We start from the raw sequence: 7,659 nt of genomic DNA, 5'->3' as shown, positions 1-7,659 counted from the left end.
CAAAAGGACTGGACGTCCACCACCTCTTAAATATAACCTACATCCAATGCGCTGGCGAAGTGACGTAGTTAATCGGATTAACTACCATAGCAAAAGATTAATACAATTTTGACTATATCGCCCCGCACTACGACGTTCATGCGGTACTGATGCATTGAACCATAGATGTCAAGGAAATGCTAATCACTTGCACCTTTAAGATTAGTCTCTTTGAAAAGAGCGGTATTGTAGACTATTCAAGCTATAGAGGTTATCCACTTTACTCATGCGTGACTTCTAACAAAAGGCACTGGTTCCCGTAGTATTCCTCATTCAAACTAATTCAATGCACGACCTCGGAGTTACCTGCATGACTTTGGCGGGCTATTTTGAAATAGTCATGGTTGCACATGCAGGTACTTCTTTTGAAAGTCCTAAACAAGGTATAGGAGTCGCTGGTAGGATATGCAGCTTATAGAACACGGATAACCTCTATTGTATGATTGAAGACAGGTGATTAGTGCAACCTGCTGCAGTGCAGAGCGATCTATTCAAAAATTGTATTCATCTATTGCTATGGTAGTTAATCTGATTATGACATCACTTCGCCAGCGTATATGTATGGTGAAAGCCTTCAAGCAGAACATATAATCGATGTGCATGGAAAAATCTTGTGCTCGCCTGCTCCGCAGCCGATTGATGATGATGACTCTAAACATTTAGTGTGTTAATGGGTCAACCCTTAAGGCATATTTCCCATCAGTTTAGAATGTGTATCACATAGATAGTGATTCTAAACTTTAAAAAACTTATGATAAGGAATACAAAACCATATATATTTTTAATTACTAATAAGTCATATTTTCCCATCACTTCAGAATGTGTAACACATGATTGTGATTTTAGGGCTATGAAAACTCATGATAAGGAATACAAAGCAATTAATTGCAAAAAAGACGCGTAACAAAAGAACCCATGTATCTATTTAATAACATTACTAAATGTTTAAGCCGATACATTTGTTAATTTTCTTTGCATGCGTGTCAAAAATGATGATCAGAACACAAATTAAATATCCCATTCATCAAAATCTATTACAATCAATCAAAACATTTCAAACCATTCTTTAAATTATTAACGTCACCATAGTGACATTGTGTTAAAATCACGAAATATTACTAAACACAATAGAAAATAAATTTGCACAAAATCTCTGAATATGATTGATGATAATCTATAATTAAATTGATTAACATTTCCCATCTACTAAATAAGGCACAAAACCAGTTAATTCATTGCATTGTATGCAACTTAGAGTAAATTGTAAAAAAACTTGACATGATACATGTCCGCAGCGGCAGATGCAGCAGTTTATGTTACCAAAAATCGGCACTTTTTTTCCCACCATACGGGTACCAACAAGAGCCCACATTTTCTAAATAGATTCCAAAATAATGGTTCTTTCATTATGAGAACATTGATGTCTCTTTGTAACAAAAAAAAATCCTGCCCAACGTTGTCATGTAAAAAGTTAGAGAGCTTTGGGTTATTTACGAGGTAACTATATAAACGTTAAACTCCTTGAGGATGTTATGAGCCGCCTACTTAGATGAATAGACACAATGTAACATACATTCACATGCTGACCCACTTTTCCACATAATGGCTACATAATATGTTAAGCGTTACACTTTTAAGCTTTTTTTTTTTTTTTTTTTTTTTTGGACTTATGCTTTGTATATTGGCTGTTTAAGTTGATTTTATAAGTTTATTCGCTGGCAATGAGTTTGTTTAATAACTTATGAGATGGGTTGGTATTTCTTTTAAGATAAGGAACGAGCCATTTCATTGGCTAAGAAGCAATCGCTCGTTAAAGCGACCAGTCTTCAGTATTATGAACAAGAAATAATTAGAACAATTAAATCTAAATTTGGTAAAGTGGTTAGATGTCAAACGGCAGTTGGGTGTCATTTTGACTCAAATATTTGGATTTCATGCTTTTATAAAAGGCAGCCGGTCGAACGAAACATGCTCACACCTACTACAAGTTGCTTTGATGATATACCGAATTTATGTTGAATTTCTGGTGTGACAAAAAAAAACCCACCAAAACAACCAGCTCTTCTTTTCCAACTAAAATGTGACGTGACCCAACGTAGTAAAACAACAACAACAAAAAAAAAAAAAAAACAAAACAAAACAAAACAAAAATAAATAAATAAATAAAAAAAACCAAAAAAAACCACCATATTATCTAAACTCTTCTCTTCCAAAAAAAACCAAAAAACAAAACAAACAACAACAAAAATAAATAAATAAATAAAAAAAACCAAAAAAACCCACCATATTATCTAAACTCTTCTCTTCCAACTATAATGTGACATGACCCAACGTAGTAAAACAAAAAACCAAACAAAAAACAAAAACAAAAAACCAAACAAAAAAACAAAGCATATTATCTAAACTCTTCACTTCCAACTAAAATGTGACGTGACCCAACGTAAGTAAACGAGTGTGATGTCTACAATTCAAACAATTGCGATACTCATACATAATTGACATTAAAGCCGTAATGTACGATATTACACCTAAATGGAATTGAGAAATTTGTTGTATTTGTCAGGTAAACAAGGCAATTTTGACATGTCGTATTCAGACATTAATAAGTCCCCATAGAATTCCACGTTAAACGGCAAAAATAGCCATTTTTTCATGCTTTTTAACTTGTTATACAGCCTGTCTCAAAAAAAAAATTGTGCAAGTGAAAAGCGCCCTCTTTGGCAATTAGAAAATACTGTTGTGACATAATGCTTACATCAACGTTAAGGGCATAGTCTTAGTGTTCTGTTCAATTTGCTTGTTTTAATCTCGCGACACAATTGTGCCACTTTGGGTACAGATAATAACAACATTAAAATTTGATGGAAATCGTACATCATGGCTTTACGGCCCTAATTTGTTAAAGGGGGGTATCTTCTATTTACATTACTTACAATTTACTTCCTTTTATCATGGGTGAGGTGAACTTTTCTATTTGACTCGTATGAAAAAGGTTGTAACACAATAAAGGGATTAAAATAATGTTACTGTCTTTGGCCATAATTTGGTTAACTGACATGAAGAATAATCTACACTATATTAGTGTATGGCAAATATTTTAGCAAAATAAAGTATCTTCCTTATACTGTACTTATAAGTTACACCCCTTTACCATGTAAAAGTCATTCAAAATTTGACAAAAGTTATGATAAAAGGAAGTAACATGTTAGTGAAATAAATATAATATATGCCCTTTTTCCCTATTAGGGCCCTTGGGGTTTATAATTACACAATGGAAGGTCAAAGTAGGAAGGAGTATAATAGATCAGGTTACTACACAACTTTGTATTATTATTGTTATAACCCAATAACCCAACTTGTTACCATTATTGTCCTAACCCATCACCAGCGATACCAAAAAGCATGCAAAATATTAGAAATAGACCAAATTTCCGGCCCATATGAACAGGAGATGTACTGTTTCAGTTCTTTAAAAAGTTCTGTTGAAGTTCTTTAAAAAGTTCTTTACCAATTTGAAACCATTTACACTCGAAAGAGGAAAACATCCCCATTTATCGTGTAATTTGGAATGTTATTTTAGATGATAGATGATACAAAATGTACTCAAAATCACATCATTGTCAGTTTTATTTATTAAAGCTTGTTAGACACTGTATAGGACATAAAAAAGGAGATATTGACGTATGTTTTAAACAGGGGTGTGAGAGTTCCTCTTTTCAGCTGATTTCCTCTCTTTTTATTGTTAAAATTTACGCGTTTTCCTTTATTTTCAGCCCATATTTGGCAATTTTACCCTGATTTTACGCTGTTTTTCAGCATTTTTTTAGTAATTTTACTCTTTTTGGTCTGTGGCCTCTTACACCCCTGTTTAAAGACATTTTCAGTGATCCAAGCGAAAAGGCACAAAAAATACGTAGAAATGACTTTAAAAAAGAGGAGGGCAAGTCAATAAAATTATGATTAGGCTTTTTTTTGCATACATATGAAAAAAATGTGACCTTTTCGGTCTTATTTATCTTTACAAAAAGGGCAAAATTTGATTTATTTTTAAATGAATTTTTAGATTGTCTGATTTCGAAAATCACTGCCTTTATTAACTACATCTGCTTAACGATAATTCTCACGGGAGTCAACAATAATAATGCCGATATCATCAGCATTACGAAGCTTTTAAATAGGGATCATTACTGAAAAAAAGTATGCTAACTATTGAAAAATATGACACACATATTAGTAGGTCTATTATTGTGTTGAACGTATTATCTGATAAAGATCTTGAAGTCACTCCAGTGTGTCCTTGTAATGAACCTGCTGTCTACCGTAGATAACACATAAAGGTGTAATTTAGTGTTAGGATTGTGTCAATTGAGTCTGTGTAATGGAAAGTGTGACCATTTTATTGAATATTAACATTTGATCTTTCCGTGAGGAGCATCACAAATAGGAAAGTCTACCTTGCTGCTGTTTTTGATGACAAAGAAAGGTTTCCATTTGTGGAAATCTCCACAAAATACTCTAATAATAATTGTATTTTATAACCCATTATCATCATCATCATCATCATCATATTATCATGATCGTCATCATCATCATCATCGTTGTCGTCGTCATTGCCGTCATCATCATCATCATCATAATCTTTATCATCGTTTACATCATCGTCTACGCCGTCGTCGTGATGGCCGTCATCATCACCATCATCATCATCATCATTATCATTATCTTGATCATCGTGATCATCATCATCACCGTCATCATCTGACATCACCATGACCATGACAATCATCATCTTCGTCGTCAACATCAGTATTATCATCTGATATCACCACCATCATCATCATCGTCGTCGTAATCATCATCACAGTAGCATTACCTTTCCAAAGATTCAAATATCAACCGATGATCTATTATATGAGTGCTAAGGTCATCTTGGTATAAATCACCTCATTACCCTTAACATGCTTAATCTTTATGATTTTGATTTAAACTTTTGACCCAAACACAAGGAATTAATTCCTACCTCGGAATTTTCAGATGGTACTCCATCTTTCATCAGCGAGTGAGTGACTGTATGAGGTCGTGATCTTTTTGACCTTTGACCTGATAACAGACTCGTAGACTCCTGAGAGTTTGAACCAGCCCCCGTCTTTGTTGAGAGATGGTTGGTTGGCTTTGATGTGAACTGCTTCCTTGACTCCACGTTGGAACCACCTGCTGTCCCTATCGAGTATGTGAACTTTATCTAAGTCCACGAAATGTCCAGGAGACTCGATGTGAATGTGGTTTGAGACCTCTGATGCTGTGCTACTCATCATGCTGTGCTGTGTTATCATCTCTCAACAAAGACGGGGGCCGGTTCAAACTCTCAGGAGTCTACGAGTCTGTTATCAGGTCAAAGGTCAAAAAGATCACGACCTGATACAGTCACTCACTCGCTGATGAAAGATGGAGTACCATCTGAAAATTCCGAGGTAGGAATTAATTCCTTGTGTTTGGATCAAAAGTTTAAATCAAAATCATGATTTATACCAACACAGATGAACTTTCATGAACGTATGCTTGATCTTTCTTTCTTTTATATTTGTTGTTTTGATGTTTAAATGGCCTCCCTCTTTAATTTATTGCTTTTGCGATATTGGGCTGTGCCAGGCCTAAGGGCCGAAAGGAATAAATAAATAAAAATTACTAATACTATTATTTTTGCGAGGATATTCAGAAACAGGAAAGTCGACCTTGCTGCTAACTTTGACGATAGACTAGATTTTCCATTTTTTGATCAATCCTTACAAAGCAATCTCACCGAAAGTCTCTAAGACATTATATTCTCCCTGGGGTCGTCGTCGTTATCATCATCATCATCATCGTCGTCATCATCATCATCATCATCATCATCATCATCATCATCATCATCATCATCATCATCATCATCATCATCATCATCATCATCATCATCATCATCATCATCGTCGTCGTCGTCGTCGTCGTTATCATCGTCATCTTCATCATCAGCAGCAACATCATCATCATTATCAGCATCATCATCAACAACAACAACAACAACAACAACAACAACAACAACATCATCATCATCATCATCATCGTCATCGTCATCAGCAACATTATAATCATCATCTTCATCATCATTGTTATCGTCATCGTTATTATGGTAGTTTCTCCATCGTTTTATTACCACTAGTTATTACTACAACGTACAAAATCTAACAAGAAAGGTGTTGTGCTTGTGGTGACACGTTTGGTTTGAATTACTCAAGCAGCAAAATATCACACATAAATACAATAGCTGCCATGTGTAATTGTCATATGTATTCACAGGGCAACTATTGCACTTGATCACTTCTAGCATTGGGCAGTCGACATGATCATGATGATAAAGGACTGTGAACAAATTAAACTCCTACTAGAACAAAAACTAAAAGAGAAAAATAGAGACAAACGGTATCAAAAACAGGAATGGACAATAAAATTAACAGCTTCTAGAAAGCATAAATCACGGCAGGAATCCAAAACTTAAGAAATGGTTTTTTTCATGCATGATTACACAAGGGGTTTGATCATTATAAAAAAATGCGTAAAATATGGCGGCGAATAGAATGTTGCATTGACGTTTCTAGATGTCAAGTCGCCGTATTTTCATACACAGCAAATATATATGTTTGACAAACTGATTATCTTATTATTATTATTCTTTGTTATAAATATAAACACACATCTATTGTTACGGAAACAATAAAAGTTTTTGCCACCAGCATTGAACATTTAATTAATTGATGTTAACTTTTGACGAGGGGCTATTATAACAAAGCAATTCCATAGATCAACACAATATGCAACACCATAATTATTAATATTTTTTCTTGTATATTTTAAATCCATTTAAAATGACCCCATGGCGACAATTAGTCCGAATTACCCATTTTTTGTGCGTTGACGTGTTTGTTTGTTTGTTTGTTAGATAATCGCCCATTCCCAAAGGACCGTCACGGTTGAGAAGCCTTTGGCTTTCGCCCATCCTGGCCAAAGAAGTCGTTAGCATTTTGTTGCATCTAGAAGAGAAAACATAATTAAGTTATCTCAGATCTAAGACTTCGAACTCGTGAAAATGACCCATGCTTCACTCGACCCTGGCACAAAGACACCAGTTCGTTGTAAGTTAGTACAACAAAATAAATTAATAAATAAAGATAAAGCATAGTTCATTTTCGTTCTTTTTATGAAATTCAAACAATATATTGCAAAAAATAACTTTGCAAAGTTGTCTATCTATCTATACAAGCATTTATAAGCACACTGCTGAGAACACAGCGCTTTACAATGAGAAATATATATATATATACAACGGTAAATACAACCGTAAAGTTATGGCAATTTCTGTAAAAAAATACAAAATGGCTTCTAAAAAAGATCGGAAATAGCTCTGACACTAAACCATACGGCTGTTAATAAATTCCGTATACACTTAACTGTTAGCAATATGATTCGATATAGATGTGATATCGCAAACTAAACATGCCTTAGGTGATTTAATGTCCACTTAAATACGGACGATTAACTAACAATAGTATGGGCGGTGATGTACTTGACTCTAGAACGGATAGAATG

Source organism: Amphiura filiformis, chromosome 9 (assembly GCF_039555335.1).
Source record: "Amphiura filiformis chromosome 9, Afil_fr2py, whole genome shotgun sequence".
In the NCBI taxonomy this organism is placed as follows: domain Eukaryota; kingdom Metazoa; phylum Echinodermata; class Ophiuroidea; order Amphilepidida; family Amphiuridae; genus Amphiura; species Amphiura filiformis.
The sequence above is the reverse complement of the archived record's forward strand: the minus strand, read 5'-3'. Positions refer to the sequence as shown.